General features: G+C 37.1%; 1 long non-coding RNA gene across 1 annotated transcript; it reads right to left on the bottom strand.

The window, feature by feature from the left end:
- Window positions 1-1,382: 1,382 nt before the first annotated feature.
- LOC141516377 (uncharacterized) lies at window positions 1,383-24,469 on the bottom strand. Its single transcript, XR_012476676.1, has 3 exons — window positions 24,311-24,469; window positions 7,319-7,404; window positions 1,383-1,587 (listed from the first exon to the last, which is right to left on the bottom strand). It is a non-coding gene; the product is annotated as an uncharacterized LOC141516377 (long non-coding RNA).
- Window positions 24,470-25,703: the final 1,234 nt, after the last annotated feature.

Here is a 25,703-nt window from a genome sequence, read left to right as displayed (position 1 = left end):
GCTTCTAGTTTTTTGGGTAGTATTTTGTCTCCTTGTCACTTTCTTGTATGAAATTCTCTATTGTTTCTAAGATTGTTGGAATTATCATGAGAGAACTAGACTGTCCTGTGTCTATTTACTCTACCAATTGAAAATAGGATAGATAAAAGTTGAGGTAGTTAGGCGGCACAGTGAATAGAGCACTGAACTTGGAGTCAGGAAGACCTGAATTAAAATTCTGCCTTGGAAACTTCCTACCTAGGGGACTTGGACAAGTCACTTAATCTCAGTTTTCTACTGGAGAAGGACATGGCAAACCATTCCAGTATCTTTGCCAAGAAAACCTCATGAACATTATTGGCATACTATGGTCCACAGGGTCACAGAGAGTCAGACATGACTGAAACAACTGAATATGTCTGAAGCAACAACAAAGGGAAAAGTATTATGATACATAGATTGATAAATTCCCTTTTGTTTCTCAGTCCTGGAATTCTCTGATACAGCATCTCAGGACTATAGGATTTCATGATAAATTATGCAGTTTCGCCAGGATGAACCACTCAGTCTTCATGAAGCATTAGGGCTGGCCTTATGGATAAAGAGAAGGCTAAATTCTCTTTTTTTTTCAGGAAGCTGCAGGAAGACCTTGCCTTGTATATCAAGTATCACTATCTCTGATATTTAATCATGAAATTCTCCTCTTTCTGTTTCTTTTTTAAATGTTTCTTGTAGGAGTAAAACAAAAATAATAGCCCAAAGCGTGCAAATAACTTTCCCCATAACCACCCTATGCAGTAGTTTTATGGGCATTGGAATACCAGGATACCAAGATTCAAATTTCCATTTTGCCTGGTCAAAGTCTGTGTCCTTGGATATTACCTTTCACTTTTCTGAGGCACAGTTTCCAAATCTATAAAGAGAGTTTGACAGTATGATCTTTAAGCCTATGATTCCTTTTTTCCAGTTTCGTGATGAGACATAGGTTAGGCCAGATGATCTTGGATGTCCCTGTTAATCCAGAATGTGGGTTATCCTGAAAGAGTGACTCATGGCTGATAACTGTACTAGCACATGGTGTAGTATATTGTAGCACTGAATGAAGTGATTGATTCAAGGTCATGTTCAGAGAGGGTGGGGTCAAGAATGATGAGTTTTTGTAGAATAATGGATTGGACACTATATGATCAGATTTACAACTTTTCTCCATATCTGCCATTTAAAACCATACCCATACTCTCCAGATATCTGTAGATATTAACTCAGTTTCTATCCTACTGATAAAAGCTGGTTGTATTTATTAGTATCACCAACAAACTTCTATTTTTATAATTGCTAATCAAGGTTCCCCTTTATATCATTAATAATCAATTAAGTTTATTGCTCCAATAGCTAACTTTATAGCAGAGAGTTTTTTCTGTCTGCTCTGGATCTTAATCAAAAGTGAACTCTGCCCCAAATCCAGGAATAAGAAGTTGCCAAACCTCTGCTTGTTTCTGGGCTGCCTGTTGAGGAAGGTTCCAAGTGGAAGTCTATATCCAAGGCCAGGCTTTTCTCTTTTGTGATATTCTTCTGCCTCTTTTATTCAGATAAAGCCATTTCTGTTTCCTAGGAAGATGACAATAAATGGCTAAATGAAAATGGGCAACTTGGTGTAGTAGATAGTTAGATTTGGCATCAGGAAAATAGAAGTTTAAGTCATTTCTCTGCCACATACTGCCTTTGTGACCAGAGGCTATTCACATAACCTCTTAGTCCTCCAGGCTACTGCTTGTGCTCTATAAGGGGGAGAAATTTCCATACCAAGAATTCTTCACAGGTAAGGAAAAAAAAAGGAAAAGAGGCAGAAAAGAGGGACTACATGAACTTTGTCTGCCAGGGAGATTTCATGTTTTGAAAAATTGACATTTTAGTACAGTGCCCAACACATAATAAAATATAATATTTATTGATTATACTTGAGCTGAAAAATTATAAAAATGCCACTATTCCTATAGATACTATATAATACTTGTATGACAACAGCTATAGTCATATATCTTTGCAGCCAATGAAATTTTTTCTCATAGTCTTTCTCAATTATTCTCATGCTTAGTGGATAGTTTAATTATCATTCCTCATTTAAAGTTGGGAAAGTTGTAGTTTATTATGTTGGGATATAAGTGATTTCCATGGCAATCAGGATAACTTAATGGATATTATCATTATTCATTAGTGTAGAGCTTTCTACTTCTCAAAATGTGTAATAATTATGTCCATATAACAGTCCTGTAATGTAGCTGATTAATATTCTCTCCTGGCACCAAAAGAGTAAATTGAGACAATCCGGTTAGAACTAGAAGTGGAACCCAGGTTTTTGGACTCCCATTAGATCAGGGTCCCCTTTCTCCAAATATGCTTGCTTCTACATACACAAATGAAGTTCCTTTCATCTAAGGAATTCAGATTTCTTTGCAAATATTCATGACTCCCAATACCATCCTTTTGCCATGGGGGAGTTTAGATATAATTAAAATTTCTAAGTGGTACTTGCACAAAGGATTAGGTGTCTCAGATTTTTAATAATCTAATTTAAATTTAATTTTCTTAATGGGGGGAAGGGAAGGAAGGGAGGCTTTCTGAACTTTGTTTTTAATGGTCCAGGAATTAAGGAGGAAGTTTCCTTTGAAAACCTTTCACATTAAATATGCCACCTCAGCGACTTGCATGGTCCATCAGGCAGTCAATCAACAACATTTATATCCTTACTAACAGCAGGTCATATAATATGGGAAAAGCAGAAGTAATTTTCTCTCCTGCTGATCAAATGTTCATTAAGATGTTTGAAACAGTAGAGGCTTTGTTAACAGCAGGTTTCATCAGATACAGGAGCTTCCTAGAAAGATTAATGTTCTCTTAAATGTGGAAAAAAAAATCCCTTCGAGGGATGAAACCAGAAGAACCATGGAAAATTATTTTTTTTTTTCTAAAGCTTTTGCCAGTCTCTCTGAAGATGAGAATTTCTAGTTCTTACCTGGATCCTTGTGCATGCTGTGTAACCTTCGGGCACATAGAGCAGTGCTGTAGTTGCTCCCTGAACTTTTTTTTGAAGTAACCAAGTTAGACATCCAACAGACCATAAATGAGGACTCTAAATTCTATTATTCAGTTGGACTAGATGCTGAGTAGCTGAGTTAAATCCTAAGAAGTCTAATCAAAGAAATAGAAGAGGAGTCCCTATTTGAAAGGATTTAACTAATCTAGTTGGGGAGATAAGGTAACCTTCTTAAACAAGACAAAGCAAAGATACCTTGTGAGTAAATGTCAAATTGAATGGTAAGAATAATTACTGAAGGATTCGGAAGAAGGAGAAGTCAGTGTGGACTGGAGTGCTCCTTATAAAACCTCATGGAAGAAACAGGATTTGAACTGAGGAGGATGCTGAGAATTTTAGATTAAAGAAGAGGAGGATGAATGGGGAATGGGAGGGAGTGGAGGAGGATGAATGAGGAATGGGAGGGAGTGGAAAAGGATGAGTGGAAAGGATCATTGGAGGACAGGGAGGGGAACTGGTCAAGCTGAAGCCATGTTAAGATTGGGAAGAAGATTGTAGAATTATAGCTGGAAGGCTATCTGATCCAATCTCCTTAGTTTACAAATGAGATATCTGAGGTCTGGAGAGATAAATGTGATGTAAGTCCCACAAAAATGTGATTTAAGTCCCACAGGCTCCCAGTAGCAAAATGGGATTCAGACTCAATGCTTCTAACTAGTGGATAGAATAAGATGAATTTGGACAGATAAGGTAAGGTCAGATTGTTTAAATACTTTTTTTTATGTATCCTTTTTTAATTGTGGCTTTATGCTTAGCTCTCGATTCTGCTTTGCCACTCCATATTCTGTCTACTGGTACCTGGAATAATCTAAATTATATAAATCTATATGTATATCTAAATCTGCAGTTGGGTAGATGGGTGTTAGAATATTCCTTTTAAGGGGGCAGCTAGGTGGCACGGTGGATAGAGCACTGGCCCTGGAGTCAGGAGGACCTAAGTTCAAATCTGCCCCCAGACACTTACCTAGCTTTGTGAACTTGGGCAAGTCACTTAACCCCATTGCCTTACCAAAAAAGGAAACATTCTTTTTATGATCTATGAATTTATAGACTGGAAGATCCTTTATATAGGTCTCATTTAATAGAAGAAGCTGAGACTGATAGTTTGATAGAATCAAACAGGTGGTACAACTGGGATTTAGGAAAGAGTCTGGGGTACAGACCTTTGTAAGGTGAATAAAATCTCATCGATTTGAGAGTAAAGTGACTAGCAAATACTCAGATTAGTCACTTTTCAGGTTCTTTTTGACTCTTTGGGACCCTATTTAGGGTTTTCTTGGCCAAGACACTGGAATGATTTGTCCTTCTCCAGCTCATTTTACAGATGAGGAAACTGAGACAGGGTTAAATAACTTATACAGCTTGCGTCTGAAGCTGAATTAGAGTTAATGAAGACGAATCTTCCTGATTCCAAGTCTAGGGCTCTTTTCCAGCCCTAGAGTTACCTGGTACTAACAAATATACTTGTTTGGTAAAACCTACTTTTCATAAAGGAGTTAACACCCTGAGTATTGGACCTCACAGACCCCCAAAGAAAGAATCTTGGCAATGGAGGATGCAGTGCCACTTTTGATCAGAAAGTCAGTGGCCTTCTTGGACAATGTTCTGTACTGGGCCAGTGTCTTGGTAGTTGAGTTTGAATACTGAAACAAAGGGAGATATGTAGATCATTATCAGCTTACAAAAGGAGGCTGACCTGGCCAAGATATTCAATAAAGATCAGCATTAAGGACACACTGGATTGATTTTAATGAGCATAGCTCCCTTGACTGAGTGGGCCAGCATTTTTCAACCAGCCACTCCTTGTGGTTGATGTTTTTGTACTCAGGTAATGACAAAGTGATGCCAACACTGAACCAAGTTTTTAAAACTTTAGTGTTTTTTAAGAAGCCTAACTTGAATGGAAGCAGGAATAGTGTATTGCTCCTGGTTCATAGGTCCTGCACTGGCCTGCCAAGCAGCCTTGAGGCTTTTCCCTTTCCTGGTTGGGTGTTATACAAATCACTATTCTATTAGTCCCCTTCCTTGCATCTGCTCCCCATCCTTCTTTAGCTAGAATCCCTACATTGTAGCTCTGACTTGAGCAAATAGGGACTGATGGGACTTTACTGAGAGAAAATTATTAATGTACAAAGATTCTTTGCTCCTCTGCCTTTTCTGATATACCCCCTCCCAGTACAGGGATCAGATGCAGCTCTTCCAAAACAAAACAAATGGTGTTGTCTGGGAAGCTGGGCCTTGCTGGTGCCTCTCCCATTCTTGGCTTCATTGGGGAAGTAATAGAGACAAATAGAAGGACTCAGGCGCCGGGACAAGGTCATCTTGGGGAATCTTCTAACAGAACAGAAGCACTGGGGTAGAAAAAGATCTTTCTTCAAAGCCTCATTGTGTAGTGAGACTCCTTTTCAAAGGCTCATTCCTTAGCCTTTTTTGCCAGAAAATCAATTGTTAAATTATTCATTGGCTCAGATCGGCTCATTCTGAAAGCAGTCTTCATTGCCAGCAATGTTTTATCAGAGTCGACATTATTCCAGTTATCAGAACAGATTAGGTTTATAATTTAATACTTAATCTGCCCTCCAAACACTGTGATGAAGTAGATGTGGCTGCTCCCCTTGGGTGTCCAGGGAATTGAAGATTTTCTTCTTTCGTATTCCCTCTTTAACTTATCAAGTGAATAAAACATGAAAGTAATAAAATAGACTCATAAAAATGATGCTCATTTTGGTTTACAGTTCTAATCCCTTAATTATCTCTGGCTCAGTTGCTGCCCAAATTTGCCTTTCCAGTTTCAGTTCAAACCACACCATATAGTCCTAGAGTTTTTTACCCAGAAAGCATATTAGAGATCTTTTAGATCAACTCTCTCATTTTGCAGATGAGGAAACTGAGACTTAGTGGAGTGAAATTAGTATCTTGCCTGAGTTAATAGTAGAACTGGAAACTACTTCCAACCCCTAAAGCCCACTTACTGCACTTAAAACAACACCTTTAGCCCCTATGCTGCCATAAAATATTTATTTCCCTTTTAAGTCATACCTGTAAAATAAATCTGATCCACTCTAAGGAGAGCTTTTAGAGACTTGCCTCTCTGTGATAAGAAACACATCTTTATCCCTAAATTATCCTGATGATAGTGACTTGGAGTATTTATTCCTGCCAAGAAAAACTAAAGAGTTCCAAATTGAGATGGTATAATATATATGTGTATATGTGTGTATGTGTGTGTATACATATATATGTATAAGGAAAATAATTTATATATTGCTTTAAAATTGACCAATCCCTTTGCATATATTAGCTCTTTTAAGCCTAAAAAACCCCCTAACTCTGCAAAGTAGTACTGTGGGGATTATTGTTCCTATTTTATAGTTGAATAAACTGAGGGTCAGAGGAATCAAGTGATGTGGCTATGGGCACACAACTAATAAATGTCAGAGGTAGAACTTGAACCCAAGTTTTTCTTGATTCCACATCAGATGTGATTATCACTATAGCACAGTGCTAGTTCATTTAGTCTAACCAATACTTAATTAGAATCCCCTCTTTTAAAAAAAAAGTCAGTCAATTATGTCTAACTGGGACTCCACTGCAGGCTTTCTTGGCAAAGATACTGGAGTAGTTTGCCATTTCCTTCTCCAGGAAACTGAAGCAAACAATATTAAATGACTTGCCCAGGGTCCCACAGTTAGGAAGTGTCTGAGATTAGATATGAATTCAGATCTTCCTGACTCCAGGCCTGGCACTATTAACAGTACCACCTGCTGCCCTGGAATCTCCTCAAAAGCCAGGAATGCCATTCGGTGTGCCATGTTATTTTGCAGATATTTTCAGTTCCTTTTTTGGGGTGTTAATTATTTTTTTCAGTTGGAATGCTGACTACCTTTCTTAAGAACTTGTTTCTTTTGAGGTAGCTAGGTAGTGCAATGGATAGAGCACTGGGTCCTGAGTCAGGAGAACCTGAGTTCAAATCTAGGGTCAGATGTTAAGGGCTATGCAATTTCGGGAAAGTCACTTAACTCCAATTAACTTTTTTTTAAAAAAGGAATTAATTTCTCTTTACACAGTTGTCATTGCTCCTTTTGAAACCACTCATCTGAATTACACTACAAGTAGAGCAAGGCTATTTCACCTGTCACCCATTCAGAGTCACAGCATAAAAAAAAACTCTTGCAGGAGTAAGCTCATGATAAGTATGTGTGCACATATGTATGTGTTTATATGTGTTTGTATGTTTTAACGTACCTATGAATTTTTCTTCATCCTTTTTTAGCTTCAGGCATTTTCCTTACTAACCTTGGGATAGTAGTTGGCAGGTCCATTCTGGTGATCTATAAAGATAGGGAATCCAGTTAACTTAGAGCTTGGTGGGTCCCACATCTCACCTTTAATTTGGACAGTTAGAGGAGATGAAAGAAAATTTGTGTCCATAAGAAAGCTAATTAAAGGGAAATGGGAAAGAATTTAATGACCTGCAGTAATTCTGTGCTCTGTGGGCAGAGTTAAGTCTCAAATAGCTCACCTCTCAACTGAAACACAATTTACCAACTTCCCATATTTTTGTAATAGGTTTTTGGCTGAAGTTGAAGTTCTTGGTGAAATAGTGATCAAGTTCATTTAGTTCTTCCTGGCACTAACTTTCATGAATTAGAAGTCTAGGAGTTTCTGTTCTTCCATGTTAACCCCACTGGCAAGATAAATTCTCAATGGAATTGTTGCTAACACAGTGTTTAGAGTGACTTCTAGTGAAGGGAGTATTGAATTTGAAGCCAAGAAGACAGGGTTCAGATCCAAACACCATCTCCTATATCTGTGCAAGAATGGATAAATCAAAGGTTTCTTTTTAAGCCTCTATTTCCTCCTCTAGGAATGACAATTTATAATACCTTCCATCCTTAATTCACAGGGTTATTCTAAGATTCAAATGAGATCTATGTAAAATACGTTGCCATTTGGAAAGGACATGAATGTGTTATGATAATGAGGTTGTAGTAAAACTGAAATGGTCAGGAGGGTCAGCTATTGGATCCTCCCCAGCACCAGCTGAAAAGGAAGCCCCTTCCAAGTTTATCATAATACTTTAGCCCAACTTCAAAACTCCTTGAGGACAAGAACTGTTTCATTTTTTGTCTTCCAATCTCCAACACTTGGCACAATGGCTGGCCCTAAGTAGGCACTGAATAAGTGACTATCCATTCCTCAGTTTTCTTACTCTCTTTTATATCATAGTTATTTGTGCATCTTCTTCTTCTCTTCCCTTTACCCTCATTATTAGATTGTAGATTCCACAAGAACAGGGTGAGTGCCTTAATATATCCCTAATGACTAGTATACCCACTATAATTATCACTGTAGACATTTAATAAATGTTTGTTGAATGAAATGACTATGACCCTAAAGTATTTTTCAAGCAAAGTCAAATCAAGGATTAAAGTTTTTCTTTTCTTTTTAAAATCATCTCCTTTCCCCCAACAACTTTCAGTTTATATCTTGAGATCTTCTGTAATATAGTCTTATATTATCATTAGTTAATACAGGCTGTTCCAAAAATGATAGTGTAACTTAGAGCTATTAAAGCTTAATTTGAAACCAGACTAAGACTTTTAGGACACCCTGGGGAGTAATAATTCCATTTTAAGTTTTAGAAAACATTTTCAGTAAGAGAATGCAAGTAGTATTATTTCCATTTTACAAATGAGGAAACTGGGATTCATTGAAGTAGCATGACTAGTCTGTGTTTGATATTTAGATTAAGAATTGATGCTTAAAATGATGACTTCTAGATTTGCAAGACACTATCATTAATGAAAAAATTGAGTCTTCAATTCTATTTAATATGTAAACCAAACATTCTAGAACAATTTTCAATAATAAGGATAGAAACAAAGAGTGTTGGATTTGAAGCCAGAAGACCTGGGTTTAAAATCAATCTCTGAAATTTATGATCTGTTTGATGATAGGCAATTCATTCAACCTCTGAGTTTCTGTTTTCTTATCTTTATTCGGTCAGTTCCTGAGAGGGTTTTTGGCAAATTCAAATAAGTTAATTTATAGACATGTTTTTACAAATTTAGGAACACTATATGTTAGTCAATAAGCATTTTTAAAAGTGTATAGTGAAGATATGAAGAAAGACAAAAATATCACCCTAACTTCGAGAAGCTAAATGAAAGAGGCAACATTTAAAGAACTTACAGAATCAATGTGTCCACATAAGAGATGTATAGAATAGATGGACATAATCTCAGAGAGAAGGCATTAGCAGGGAAGATGTAAAATTAGAAGATGATCCCTGTAGAAAGTGGTATTTGAACTGAGTCTTGAAGAAAACTAAAGAAATGAGGAGACAGGTGAAGATGGGAGAGCATTCTAGTCATGGAGGGGACAGTTAATGTAAAGGCAAAGAATTGATAGATGTAGTGTTGTGTGTGAAGTGATGGTGATGTTTGTTCTTTATCCTCAAAGAAGTCATGATATCAGGGTGGTGATGCCATGATATGCACATGAATTGGAGTGAAGGGGTGCTGTGCTAAGTCACCAGTCTCACTTTCTTCTCTGGCGGCATCTGGGTCCAGTGACCAGATATGAATCAGGGTGACTGGGGTTGGTCCTGGATGTGAAGCAATCAGGGTTAAGTAACTTGCCTAAGGTCTCACACAGTTAGTGTCTGAGGTCAGATATAGAACTCAGGTCCTTCTGACTTTAAAGTCAACTCTTTACTCACTGCACCATCTAGCTGAAGTACAACAAATAGGCCAATAGCTGCTATCGGTGAGCATGTGTGTGTGGGGGGCGGTAATCATGTGTAAGAATATTGAAAAGATAGGAAGGGTTCCAATTGTGAAGGGTTTCAAAATACCTCGTAGAGGACTTTATATTTGATCCTGGAAGTAATAGGAAATCACTGGAGTTTAAAGAGTTGTAGGAAAAGTGTGTATGATTAGACTCATACTTTAGGAAAATCCTTTATTAATCTGAACAGAGGATAGAAATGAATATTACTTTTCAAAAACAAGGAAAGTTTGAAGGTTATTGTGCCACCTTTATCATTATCTTTCTAGTGGTAGAAATGTTTATTTATAAATTCCTGCCAAATGTATACCACAGAAACAATGTAAAGACCACAGAATGCCTTCTCTGGGGGGTGGGGGAGGGAAACAAGAATGGGGGGAAAATTGTAAAACTCAAAATAAATAAAATCTTTCTAAAAATAAATAAATAAATTTGCTGCCAGTATTGGAGTTCAGGATTATAAAGTTCCCATCCTTTGTTCTCGACTTCTGACCTTAGTGAAGTCTTTCCTCCCAACACTTTGTTTTTTAAAACAATAGCTAGCCATTACCCTATAGTATGAATACCATGGTATGTAGCCTGAAATGGAGATTATCTTTGAACAAAGAGGACAAGACTTTCAATATCTCAAAATATTTATGATTTTAATGATGTAAATAAGTACTGTATCCAAACTTAGTGCCTTATTTGGATGGTCTTGATGACTTAGCATCTTTCCACTGAGATTATCTCTATATATCTTGTACATAATTTGTTTTGCTTTCTTCTCCATTAGATTGTGGGCTCCTTGAAGCCAAGGATTTTTTTTTTTTTATCTTTCTTTGTATTCCCTAGTGTATAGCAGAATGTCTGGGACACAGTAGGCACTTAATAAATGTTCTCTGACTTGACTTGACTTGAGGTTAGTCTTCTGGTGAAGGCATTTCAGAACTTAATCAGGTTGATTCTTGGTTAATGGACCTAAAAATACATTTTCCAGGTTGGTAGGATCTAGCCAAGTTTTATCTCTATTGCCATAGCCTTTTAGAACCCAAGTTCACTTCCTTGCCACAGTGAGGCATTGGAGTAGGACTTTAGTGATTGTTTTCCCTTAATACTCATTGAGACACACATATTCATATCACATTTTAATGGCCTTAATAGCAATCTTGTAAGAAATGGTTTACAATATTACAGATGAGGAAATTGAAATTTAGGGAGTTGCCCAAAGTAACACCAGTAGTGTTAGAGGTTGGCTTGAAATCCTGTTCTCTTTTGAATCTAAGAGCAATTATCTTCCCAAGATGCAATACTTTTCTCTTTTGCTCCCAAATCAGTTTCTTTTTCTAGTTCTTTAAAGTCTAAAATGATATAGTCTACTTCCTAATTTAGCAGATACTAGAATATGCTTATGACAATTGTGGCTAAGTTTGATTCATGATTTGCTTCTTATTTTTTCTATTAGTTTGGAGTTTTCTTGGTTAATAAAACTAACTACAAGGAAATTCAAATATTAGATACAGAGGTTCCCAGGGATATGAAAATTTTTACTTCGTTCCAGTCAGTTCAGGAATCTCCTGTTCTGAAATTGATTTCATCCATGCAAATGATTGAAGGAAATAGAGTCCCCATTATTTGCATTCCTTTTATAAGATGCCTTACAAAATACAGAGAAAGCACAATCCATGTGTATTGAGTGTTATTTGAAATCCAGTTGACATAAGCTAAATGTATACATAAGTTAAAATAAAACAAAGATAATAGTCCAACCCTAGATTATCTGATTATAAATTTTCATTCCTGGGATGAAGTCCCCCTGTCATCTAGTATTTTCTTTGACTTTCTCTTCTTATCCTCAGTTGACATGTACTCAGAAAAAAAATACAATTGAAAATCAGAAGACTTGGATTCTAGTTGGGTTAATAATTGCCTGTTACTAATTAGTATCTTACTCTTATTTTCTTTTATAAATAAGGAGGGAATTAGACTGAAGGATTCTCTCTAAAATGCTATGATTCTAAATTACATAAGCCTAAATATTAAATTTATTCCCATAGCATTTTATAGTTGCAAAGTGATTTGTATGTTATCTTATTTAATCACCTAAGAAATCTTTGAGATGTGAGCATCTTGACCTCATAAATAAAAAAAAAGTGAGACTCAGAACAAATGACTTATCCAAAGGCACATAGAAAATGCTGGAATCATGACTTGAACCCAGATCAGAATTGGAACCCAAATTTCAAATCCCATACTCTTTATTCTTGCAAAGGAACATTAGGAAGGTAAATCTGGTATAATAAAAAAAAATACTATGAATTTAAAAGTCCATTGTAAATAATTTTTCTTGTGTATGCTATTAGTGCAATTGATTTGGAAATGGAAGGCTCTAGTACATGGAAGTAGTGAAATTTCTTGTGTGTGTGTGTGTGTGTGTGTGTGTGTGTGTGTGTGTGTAAGTGTATCTGTATTTACAAAGCCAAATATGGTTGCTCTTCAAAGAAGAGCATACATTTATTTGAATGGTGCTGTGATGACTCAAAACATTTTTTGGAGTTTTTTTTTGGAATTGTCTTTAGAAATGACATTCTTTTAGGTAATCTCAGTAGTGACAAGTTTTTTTCCATTGACAATGGATTTGATTTGGGGGAATAGACAAAAGTAAGTTGGAGTCAAGTCTAACCAATTAATATAATTTGGGATTCAAAATGAGTTATGACTATAAAATAATAAAAAGACTGGTTTTCTTGGATGGTTGTTGACCTTGTTCTGAATGCAGTCCCAAGAGATGACAACTCTTAATTCATGTACTGAATTAAAATTATTGAAATAAATCCATAGACTCTGCCTCAAAACCTGCCTCTCTCATTTATGACAAGTCATTTAACCTCTCTGAAAGTCAATTTCCTCATCTGTAAAACTGGAATAATAATGCCCTCAAAGGATTGTTGTGGTGCTTAAATGATAAAATGTACATTAACTGCTTTTCAAATCTTAAAGCACTATTTAAATATTAGCTATAAATATATATGACATATATAAAAGTATATAAAGGGTCAGATATTGTTATTGCTTTAAAGACTAGCACTAAGTATTTGTATGAAATTCATTCTCCTTTAGAGTCATTCCCTTTATATCTAAATAAGTTGACATACTTGTTTTTGGCTTTGAACTCTCTTAAGAGGACCTCAAGCTTGAGACCCTTTTAACTAAATAAGCAAATAATTTCTCTGCTGTGGGGAAATTCAAGGCAATTTCTTGAACATCTACTTCTACTTCCTAGGCTTCAATCTGCTCACTTCTGAGTTTACAGAACCTCAGAGTAAAAAAGGATCTCAGATGCCATCCATCCAACTTGTGCCTATACAGGGCTCCTGTCTACAATGGTATTCCTGAGATGTGCTCATTTAGCCTTGAGCAGTAATGAAATAATTTGCCAAGAAAGTTATTGGCAAATATGGGAAAAGGTTTAATTTGTACACTGGTTAGGATAGGACCTGAATCACACTGGTCAGCTTCCAGGTGTGGGCAGTAGTAAACAAAATTTTGAGTTCTGTGTTACACAGGGATCTCTTTCTAAAGCTGCTATCATTTTTTAAAAATGAACCACAGGACCATTCATAGAGTGATGGTTTTTATTATGTTGAAGTTGGAATAGATTCTAGGATGAACTTTGAGGCAGATTCCAAATTAGAAAATCTAGCATTCAAAGATAAAACCATAAAACATGCTCTTAGTAGGCAAGTAATACAGGGAGATGGAGAGAGCTTGTAGAAAGACTTCAGACCTTGTGACCCAAGATGGGCTGGATTGAAAGGGAACCATGACCACTAGAGAGAAGAAACACCAAATCAGACTATGACCAACACCTCCTTTCCTCAGATGGAGACATAATAGAACCCTGAGCCCCCAGACTGTGAGAATAGCAGTGATCCCTAGACCACGGACAGGTCTTGCTTCCACTGCAGCCTTTGCAGTCATCATCTAAAACCCTGGTGAAGATATGACCTGGGAACTGTCTCCTCAGGAGTTATAGTACTGAAGACTTCCAAAAGAAAGCTCTCAATATCAGAACTCTCAGTCTAAAAGTCCAAAGTCAATGATACAAAAGTGTAAAATGGTTCAATCACATTAGAAACAAATTTTATTTGATCAGTATTAGCATCTGAGTCTTTCTATTTGACTTGAAGCTGAAGTTTCCTGTACATGTTCTTTTCCCCTGTCAGAATATGAACTCTTCAAGAGTGGATATTGTTTCTGTTCTCTCACAGAAAATAATTGCATAGGGAAGATAATGGAATTAAGTAGCATTGGGAAAGGTTTCCAGTAAAAGATGAGATTTGGTTTCTTGAGGTTTCAAGAAAGCCAGGGAGATAAGTATAGAATGTAAGCTTCAGGAGAGTAGGGACTCATTTTTGACTTTTTTTTTTATCCTCAGTATCTAACACAATTTCTGGCATATAATAATATAACATATTAGTAAATGGTTGTTGCATAAGAAACACAGACACACACACACACACACACACACACACACACACACACACACACACAGCCAAGAAACATAAAGTAAAAAAATCCAACTATGCTTCAATATGTACTCAGTATTCATCAGTTCTCTTTTTTGAGGTGGATAACATTTTTTCATCATAGGTCCTTTTGAATTGTCTTGGATCACCATCTTGATAAGGGTAGCTAAATTTTTCAGAGTTGATCATTATTACAATTTTGTCACATATTTGTATTCATTTTGTTTTCAATGTCTGGGCAGCTAGCAGTAGGATAGAGTGCTGGACCAGGAGTCGGGAAGATTAGATTCCGGAGTTCAAATCTGACTTCAGACACTAGGAAGATCATTTAACCCTGTTTGCTTCAGTTTGCTCATCTATGAAATGAGCTGGAAAAGGAAATGACAAATCACTCCAGTATCTTTGCCAAGACACACTAAATAGGGTCATGAAGAATTGCACATAACTAAAATGACTCACCATTCCATCATAATTATATAGTACAACTTGTTTTCCCAACTGATGGGCATCCCCTCAGTTTTTGATTCTTTGCCAACACCAGTAGTGCTGCTTAGAAATAGTTTTTATACATAAGTCATTTTCCCTTTTTAAAAAAAATCTCTTTGGGATACAGATATAATAGTATTTGATTGAGTCAAAGGGTATACTTAGTTTTATAGCAGTTGCTGTCTTTATGATCAAAGAGATCCATGGCATCATCCATACAGCAGCATGACTTGTACATTATGTTTATTATGGTGAGAACAATGTGTAAAGTCATCCTTCTTACTGCCTTTTCCAGAAAGCTATCACTCCATGACCTAGTTTAATAGGAAACAAGTCTTCTGATGATGGCCTGAATGCTGTGGGAGTCCCTGGCTGTACGGATATGGGTCCCTCCCACATCAGTGAGATACCAACAATGCTGAGAAAACACCATTATATGATTTTCTGAAGACAAATCGGGACAATGGTATTTTCAAATCTACGATGGTCTAATTATCAGTATAGTGATTTTATAGCCATAGTCTTTCATACATGCCTGTCAATCAGAAAGGTCATATACTGATGCATTCCCTGGTGTTGAACTCCCACAGCATCCAGCCTCTGGATACACTACTAACTCTGTCATCCTGTACTGGACTTGGAATGAGGAGAGATCTAAATTTGAATTTTATCTACTCTTGAAGGAGAAATATTACTACTTTACTCTGTGCTTTAGGCACAGGTCTACAGAAATGTTGAGTTGTTTTTTAGTCTTCTCTGACTCTTTGTGACCATTTGGGATTTTCTTGGAAAAGTTACTGAAGTAGTTTGTTTTTTCTTTCTCCAGCTCATTTTACAGACAAGGAAACTGAGGCAAATTGGATGAAGTGATTTGCCCAAGTTCACACAGCTATTAAATATGCTTGATGTCAGATTTGAACTGAGGGGAGAAAAAGTCTTTCTGAGTTTAAGGCCTGTTTTCTATCTACTACTGTGCTACCTAGCTGCCCCAGAAATATTTTTTCCCTACCAGAAATAGTTTACATTAAATCTAATTTCCAAGCATTTAGTTTGGAGAGATTTCCAAACTGGCATAGTCCTCTCCTGCCTCTGACCTGACATATATCTATACCCAGACAATGAGGTAACACATAAGAATAATGAATAAAGAAAAGATTAATTTGTTAAAATATAATTTGGAGTAAATATACTAAAATAACAGCTCTTCCTTCCTTCTTGGACCAGTTAGTCATTAAACAATTCTTAAGTACCTACTACAGTTGAGCACTGTGCTGAATTCTAGGGATAGAAATAAAAATAAAGCCTTCAAGGACCCTAAAAAATAATGGGGGAAGACAAGAGGACACAGAAGGAAGTTGTAATGGGGGTAGGGAGAGGGAGGAAGCTGGAATCCAGTCCAAGGAGTGTAACTTTAGGAAATGAAGAATTGCTGGTCCTGAGAGCCCTCTTTAAATGGAGGCTTTGGGAGTTCTTTCTTTGACTTCCAGCTCTTTAATTTGGGTACTGATAGGCAGAGGGTACTGATGAGGTGTAGATACCAAAGCTGATTCTCCTCTCAAATGTTCTCCTGGACTAAACAAAGAGACCTTCTCTCTTTAATCATTATCTTAATCCTGAGCACCAATTAACTACTGGGAAGATAAGCAATTGGTTCATAAATGAGAATATTTAAGTTGAGTCTTGAAGGAAAATAGAGATTTCAGAGAAGGAGGAAGGAGTTGTGTGGGAAAAAAATGGCAACCTTCCCAGCCTAGGAGACAGCCTGTATGAAAGAGATAGAAAGCTGAGTTCAGTGGAAAACCAATTGTCTAGTGTGACTGGAATATGAGAGAATACTATGAAAAGTCTAGAATGGTTAGCTTGGGATCAGAATGTGGAGAACTTTAAATGGCAGGTTGAGGAGTTTGTATTTCATTCTAGGGATGCTGGCTATTTCTACACTGTTGAGATTGTTAGATCTGTAATTTAGGAAGGTTATTTTTATGGCTATGGAGGTTGTATTAGAGAGAGAAGAGACTGGACACAAGGAGAACATTTTTTACTTTATTTTTTGGTTTATTTTATATTATTGCAATAATCTTGTTGTGAGAGTAAACATAACCCCCCCTTCTTCCCCCTAGAAAGATGAGAAACCTCAAGAATAGTGAGAGAGGAAAAAATGTACTTCAATCTGTGTTCATATTCCAATGGTTCTGTATCTGGTCAGAATTGCCTTCTTTATCATGAGTCCATCAAAAAAGTTGCTTCAATATTTTCCCCACAGTTGCTATCATTAGCTATATTTCCCTCCACTTTATTCCTTCCCACTGTCATGTATTCTGCTCTCTCTCCTTTCACCTCATTCCTGTTCAAAAGTGTGTTGTATCTGAGTATCCTCTCCCATGATCTTCCCTCTCTTCTATCACCTATTCCCTTCTTCCCTTCCCCATCCCCCCTTATCCCATCCTTTTCCTCTCATTTTTCTCTAGGGTAAGATAGATTTCTACCCTATTTAGTGTGTATGTTATTTCCTCTCTGAGCCATTTCTGATGAGATTCATTATCCTTTGACTTCCTCCATTCCACTCCATTGAAAAAGCTTTTTCTTGACTCTTATGTGAAATATTTTAGCCCCTTCTTCCTAGTACTTTCCTTTATCACCCATTGACTCCATAATTTTGCTATATTATACCATTATATTCAGCTCCTTCCTGTGCCTTGTCTACATATGCTCCTGTTCTTATAAATGAGAAAGTTCATATGAGTTATCAGTATCATCTTTCTTTGCAGGAATAAAGCAATTCAACATCATTAAATTTCTCATAATTAGTTCTCTTTATGGTTCATCTGAGTCCTGTACTCAGAGATCAAACTTTCTGTTCAGCTCTGGTTGTTTCAATAGGTAAGTCTGAAAGTCCCCTGTTTCATTGAAAGTCCATCTTTTCCCCTGAAAGAAGATGTTCAGTTTTGTTGGGTAGTTGATTCTTGGTTGTAAACCAAGATTGTTTGCCTTCTGGAATATCATATTCCAAGTCCTATGAGTCCTTAATGTAGATGCTGACAGATCCTGTGTAATCCTGACTATAGAGCCACGGTGGTTGAATTATTTTTTTTTGACAGCTTTTAGTATTTTCTCTTTGACTCAGGAATTTTGGAATTTGGTTATAATATTCCTGGAAGTTTTTCTTTTGGGATCTCTTTTAGGAGGTGATCAGTGAATTCCTTCAATTTCTATTTTATACTCTGTTTCTAGGATCTCAGGGCAATTTTGATGTATTGTTTCTTTTTTTTTTTTGCAAGGCAATGGGTTAAAGTGACTTGCCCAAGGTCACAAAGCTATATAATTATTAAGTGTCTAAGGCTGGATTTGAAGTCAGGCACTCCTGATTCTAGAGCAAGTGCTCTATTCACTGCACCACCTAGCTGCCCCTGTATTATTTCTTGAGAAATGAAATCCTAGTGGTGACTTTCAGATAGCCCAATAATTTTTAAATTATCTCTTCTGGATCTGTTTTCGAGGTTGGTTGTTTTTCCAATGAGATATTTCACATTTTCTTCTAATTTTTATTTTTTTAATAGGTTTATTTCTTTCTGATTTCTCAAAAAGTCATCAGCTTCCTTTAGTTCCATTCTGCATTTGAAGAGAGCTTTTTTATTTCCTTTTTCAGCTGACCACTTGGGCTTTTCAAGGCATTCTTCTCCTCATTTGCCTTTTGTGTTGCTTTTTTCCGTTTGGCTTAAACTGTTTTTTTTTTAGGTTTTTGCAAGGCAAATGGGGTTAAGTGGCTTGCCCAAGGCCACACAGCTAGGCAATAAGTGTCTAAGGCTGGCTTTGAACTCAGGTACTCCTGACTCCAGGGCAAGTGCTCTATCTACTGTGCCACCTAGCCACCCCCCAAACTGGTTTTTAGCATATTTTCTTCAGTATGTTTTTTGTATTTCTTTCACCAAGCTGCTGATTTGATTTTCATGATTTATCTGCATTGCTCTAATTTCTCCTCCCAATTTTTCCTCTACCTCCCTTAATTACTTTTCTAAATCTTTTTTTTTTTTAGCTCATCCATATCTTGAGCCCATTTTCTATTTCTCTTGGAGGTTTTGGGTACTGAACTTTGATTTTTTCATCTTCTGAATCTTCCATGGGATCAAAGTAATTTTCTATAGTCAGATTCTTTTTTTTTCTTTTGTTTTCTCATTTCCTCAGCCTATCTCTGATTTACTGCACTTCCAAGGCTTTGGGGGGTTTTGGGATAACTCAAAGGGACTGTAATTCCTCCAAGGTCTTATGAGAGGCTCTGACTGCTCTCTTGCCTGTGCTTGGGTCTGTGGATGACCACAGGCCCTCCCCTCTGCCCTGGAGCTGTGAGGAGGCTCCCTGCTCTGCTATGGTAGTGTGAGAGCCCAAACTGCAACCTGGATTTAGGTGTGGAAAAACAGCTGAGTTCTGCCCCAGGGAGAGCAGAGAGACCTCTGCAGTCTCCCCCAACACGCTTACTGTCTGTGGGCTACACTCTGGGGGGTGCAGGGTGGCTTCCCTGATTCCCACTGCAGGTTCTCACTGCAGGGCTGCTCTAGAGACTGGCGCTCACTCAGCACTTACTCTGGTGCTGCAAAATTCTCTCACCACCCCTTCAAGCTGTTCCCAGTGATCACTGGACCAGGAGGTCTGGAAACCAGCTCCTCTGCCATGGACCCAGGTATCCCTAGCAATTTAGGCACTTGGCCCGGCTGCACTGTGCCATGGCTGCAGTTGTGGCTGCGCTCCCAGCAGCTTTTCTATCACCTGGTCCTGGTGAAACAGACCTTTCCTACGGAACCTCTAAGTTGTCTTAGACTGGAAAATTATATCACTCAGTCTTTCTGTGGGTTCTGCCCCTCTAAATTTTGACCAGAGATATAATTTAATGACATTTGGAGTTTGGTGGGGAATGAATTTCTGGGAATTCCTACTTTTATGCTGCCATCTTGGCTCCACCCCCCCACCCCCAATTAGGAAACTCTTAACAAGAGTTAGGTAGGAGATGATGAAAGTTTGAATTAGAATGAAGGTGCAGAAAGAAGTTGGAAAGTGAGATGCTGTGTTTGAAATTCACGTCTAGCCCTAACAATCTCCTAACAGTTCATAGTCATGAACTATAGTTCATGTTTGACATAGAAATGAGACATTCCAATGAGATCCTTCAACAGTTACCAAAAGAAGATTTATCTAACCAAAGTAAGAGAAAGATATTCAAGAAAGATATGTCTAAGTAGTTGATTCAGCATAAGGATGCTCCCTTGCTGGGATTGCCTATCATGATCCATGATTGAACTTTACAGAACACCTAGAACTCCTCCCACAGTTTTATACTCAGGTGACCGACTAGGAAGTGCTCTTAATGTTTAGTTCCCCTAAACTTGTTCTGAGAATAGTTTCAATATCTTTAAAGGAAAAATAGTTTAACTTACAGGGGAAGAAGGTAAGAGTATCGCTCCCACCAGAGGGTAAAATGAACAAGATTTAGCAACTAATTGGATAGGAAGAATAAAGAAAGGGAAGAGATTCAGAGGCTGTTAACTTGGATATGGGTTGATATTATCAAAATATAATCAACATATTTGAAAGAGGATGGAAGAATATTATGTTTTAGACATATTAAATTTATGTTGCCAAGAAGGCATCCAGGTAGAGATATCTAGCATGCTACTGACCAAGTTATAAACGTGGGAGATGACATTTTCAAGGAACAAAGTAGAGAGGAAAAAAGAATTCAGGATTGAATTTTTAATGGGACCATCCATGCTTAGGAGCTGAGAATTGAATAATGATCTAACAAAAAAAAAGACTAAGAAGGATCAGTTAGATAGGAAGGAACCAGGAATTATGAAAGTCAAAGGAGGAGGTTACTCAATAGGAGGTAGCCAAGATCATGAAATGTTTCAGAAAAGTCAAGGAAGATGAAGATTGAGAAAAGCTGTATAAATTGCCAAATTATCATGGCACCTAGAATATGCCCTTTGTAGTAACAGGCTGACCTGGTAAAGATATGGCAAAGTCTAATTTTTTTCCCAAGAAATTTCCTGTTTCTTTGTTCTTGCTTGCTTTATACTTTTTCTTAAACTTTATATTGGCTTTTAAATACTTCATGTTTCACTCCAAAGAAAGCCACCTTGCTTCAACTTGCCTGGAAATGAGATGAGTTATCTTTCTACTCAGTTAGGAAATGTTTTAGGGGACAGTGAACTTTGAATTCTGTTAAAAGGGATGGGAAGGATGGAGTAACCAGAGAAAGAAATTTAAATGAATAATAAATTAAAAAAAAAAAAACACCTTCCTGACTCCAAGGCCAGTCCTCTCTGCATGATGTCAGACTGTCTTCTAATGCCACTAACACCTTCATTCTAAAATTATCTTCACATTAATTTTTTGAAAACCAGTAACCTTGTATGTTGTCCATTCACCAGAGATCAATCTAGTTTTGTTCACTTTCTGCTTGCTTCATCCTATCCTACCTTCTAACATAGGTTGCCCCAACTACTTTGTTTCTAGCAACTTAGCAACCATCCACTTCCACTCTGGCTCCTACTCCTCCCAAACTCTGCCCTATCATTGCTTTCTAGTGGCTCCTGTGCCTTTATCTTCAATAGCTATGTTGTGCTGTTAACCAGCTTCCTCTCCCCTTGGTGCCTGTTCTTCCTTGTGTCACTGCCTCTGGCTTGTTAGTGCCCAATCCTCTGTTCCAACTATTTCAGCTTCATATTTTGTCTAAGATTCTCTTGGATGTAGGACTATCCCAGACCCTCTAACCAAGTATATGATGACTTTTCTTTCTTTTCTCCCTCTCAGGAACACAATTTCAATTTCTATGTATTTGCAATTTTTCTATTTCTATACATTTGTAAATTCTCTAAATTATGTTATTTCTAATAGTGATATTCCTTAAAGCAGGAGTGGTAGTATTGGTCTAGCATTGCTGAGGCAACTGCAGGCAGGACTCAAAATTCAAAAAATCTAGCAGCTTTTTAGGAGTAAATTAGGGGTTTTTTTGGGGGGGTTGTTTGTTTTTTGCAAGCCAGTGGGGTTAAATGACTTGCCCAAGGCCACACAGCTAGGCAATTACTAAGTGTCTGAGGTCAAATTTGAACTCAGGTCTTCCTGACTCCAGTACTCTATTCACTGTACCACTTAGCTGCTGCAAGAATAAATTTAATAAATCTTAATCAAATATAGTCCATGAATGATGTTATAAATATCCAAATAGATCTTGGTAAAAAACAAAAAGTTCCCCACCCCTGAAAAATTTTAAGATAACCAAGAGTTTTGAGTAGTAGCTAGAGAATGAAGGGCATCAGCCTTGGAGTCAGCCTAGTTCAAATCAGGCCTCACTCACTTACTTACTATCTATGTGAACATGGACAAGTCATTTAACCCTGATTGCTCCCAAAGAAAATAAAAAAAGAGCTTTGGAATTAAGGAAATTTTGTTCAAATCCCACTTTTGGCCTAAATTAATTATATGATTGTGGGCAATTCATAACCTCTCAGTTCCTGGGAAATTCTAAGAATATAAGTTACAGAGCAATTTTGATCCACATCGGGTGAGGGATTTTCTTCCCTGGAAGTTCCTTAAACCAATGGTCTCCAAAATGGGGCCTATACATATTACTGCCCAAAGGATTTTTCTAATAGGTCTTACCATGTCATTTCTTTGCTCAGTAAACTCCAGTGACTCCCTATTGTCTTTATAATCAAGTATTATTTCCTCTTTATGTTGTATCCTTTTAAATTGTCTACTGGTTTTTAAAAATGTCCAATATACATAATTATGTGTATAGTGGTAGATGTACATATTTTTATTAACAAATATATAATCACATGCTCAATTCTTTTTCAGCAATGGGAATATGTGATGAAAAAAAGTTTAGGCCACTATCCTCAACTAATGAAATCATAATTCTTATCCAAAAGAAAAATTTTTTGCACTTTGCAGGAATTATTTTATTTGAGCCTTACAACAACTTTTGAAGTAAGTACATTTATCCCCAATGCCTATCACATAGTAGCATTTATTAAATGCTTGGTGATTATCATTTTAAAAATAAGATGAAATTTATTTTTAATTTATGGAATCAAACAAGCATTCTATAACATAGTATAATAAAAAAAGATAATTCTACATGGAACTGGAACTTCTTTTATTTACTTTGACCCCACAAACTGAGTTTTAGAGAGGTGAAATGACTTGCCCATAGTCATGTAACTAATAAGTGACTAAAGTGGGATTTGAACCCAGGTCTTGATTTTAAATCCAAGAAGCTGAGAAATCTGCCTCTTAGGCAGATTAAGAAAATGAGAAAGATTAAGAGTAGAGTGAGACAGATTGAAAAACTTGATTTTATAATTTTTTTTTTAAGTGATCAGTGTCTCCTATCATTTGATGTGGTCAGTTTCTAGTCTTCATTCAAATCTGGAGCTTATTTTATGTCTTCTTGAAGGAGTCAGATTAATGGTTCTAAAGAAAACTTGTTTACCTCTTTAATTCAGCCACATTGAAATCTCTTAAATAGCTTATTATTGTGGGTTTGTACAATAGCATTCTGCTACTATCCTGACTCTTTCCTGTCTTATCTTTCTATTGCCTTGAGATTGACTTTGAGACCGATCACAGTTTGTTTCTGGCATGTAATCCTCGGTAACCCTTTATGCCCCAGCCTATAAGCCCATGTTAAGCTTTTCTTAGACTTTGCCAGCAATATTTCCAGTGTCTTTATCAACGGGAACTTTGGACTTAAGCTTATGACTCCTCCAAACACTTCTAAATTTCCTTTTCCTCTTGGATAATCTTTGAACCTCTTTGAACAAACACAAGACAACTTCGAAGAATTTGAAACAACCCTTTAGCATTTAAGCATTTGAAAACTAGAAAAGGCATCATGAGGGATTAAGGAATAAACATAAAATTATACTCCAGTCACTTATGATAATACTTTTCTTTCAAGTTCACTTAAAATTTTTAAAAGGTGTTGAATTTTCATTGAAAAAGCATTTACTAGGGGTGGCTAGGTAGCATAGTGGATAAAGCACCGGCCCTGGAGTCAGGAGTACCTGGGTTCAAATCCGGTCTCAGACACTTAATAATTACCTAGCTGTGTGGCCTTGGGCAAACCACTTAACACTGTTGGCCTAAAAAAAAAGTATTTATTAAGTGCTTACTATGTTCCATGTCCCATGTTAGGCACAGAGAATACAAAGACAAAACAAATAGAGCCTGCCCTCAAGGTGAGTCAGGAAGAAACATATTCATTGAAAGGAACCAACAAGAAATATCTACAAAGTCTATTCCCAACAGCTGAGGGAATTAAGATAGATTTCTTAATGGAGATGACTATTGAACTGAAGGAAATAGTAACTTGACCTACTTCCACTCCTAGTGTAGACAGATCCCTTGAGAATAACTGTAAATAATAATAGTTAATGTTTTATATAGTACTTACTGTGATAGGCATTATGGTAGGTGTTTTCTCATTGATCCTCACTACAACCCTGGGAGGCAGGTGGTATTTTTAATTCCCATTTTGCAGAAAAGAAAATCAAGGCAGAAAGAGAGAATAAGTGTTGCTCAGGCTCACAAAGCTAATAAGTGGCTGAGATCAGATATTGAACTCAGGACTTTCTTGCTCAAGAACCAGCACTTTATTCACTGCATCATCTAGTTGTCTATTAGATCCCCTTCCAAGAACCTAGTGTCTATTATGTCCCCCCCTCAAAATTCTAGCTTTCTATTACATCTTCCCTCAAGTTCTAGCTGCCTATTGCATCCCCCCCCAAGGTTCTAAGGTCTATGACATCTCCCCTCAAGGTTCTAGCTGTCTATTATATCCCCCAAGGTTCTAGCTGTCTATTACATCTCCCCTCAAGGTTATGCAGTCTATTAAATCCCCCCAAGGTTCTAGTTGTTTATTACAACCCCCCAATGTCCTATTACAACCCCCCACAAGAGTCTAGCAGTCCATTACATCCTCCCTCAAGGTTTTAACTGTCTAGTATATCTCCACTCAAGGTTATGCTATCTATTACATCCCCCCTCAATGTCCTGTCTATGACATCTCCCCTCAAAGTTCTAGCTGTCCATTATATCCCCCCCAAGGTTCTAGCTATTTATTAATTCCCCCCTCAAGATTATGCTGTCATTAAATCCCCCCAAGTTACATCCCCCCACAATCTCCCCTCAAGGTTCTAGGCCAGAGTGATTGGGGTATCTTTCTAATCTAAACCTATTATAAATCAAACTCCTATTGGACTTCCCTTAATAATTATCAGTTGATAGGAATTAGATAGTCAGATTTAATTAGTTCTTATTAAGAGGTATTTACTAAAATAGAGGAGGACAGCTAGATAGCTCAGTGGATAGAGCACTGGTCCTGGAGTAAGGAAAAACCTGAGTTTAGATATGCATTAGTCATTTATAAGCTGTGTGAACTGAATAAGGTGACTTTAACCTCTGTTTGCCTTAAACCACTGGAGAGGGAAGTGGCAAACCACTCCCAATATATTTGCGAAGAAAACCTCAAGCTGGGTCACAAAAAGCCAGACATGACTAAACAGCCACATTTACTAAAGTAGCATAGTAAGAATACTTGGAACAAAACATCTCCCCAAAGGTCTGACATGCTTCTTCTCCAGTCCTTCTAGAGTCCTGGGGAAAATGGGCACAAGATCAGAGAATATGTGGCAAAAGATTCCTTTACAAGATTTGGTTGATATTTGGGTCAAGTAAGTGTTTTGGAACCCTCTTTGCAAGAGGAAGTTTCATCATTAAAGCAAATTCACCAGATCCTGGTTGCTAGAAGTTTTTTTTTCTCCCTGATATGATATTCTTGAGGTTCC

This window comes from Macrotis lagotis, chromosome 3 (assembly GCF_037893015.1).
Source record: "Macrotis lagotis isolate mMagLag1 chromosome 3, bilby.v1.9.chrom.fasta, whole genome shotgun sequence".
Taxonomy (NCBI): Eukaryota; Metazoa; Chordata; class Mammalia; order Peramelemorphia; family Peramelidae; genus Macrotis; species Macrotis lagotis.
Note: the sequence above shows the minus strand (reverse complement) of the source record. Positions and strands in the feature narration are given on the sequence as shown.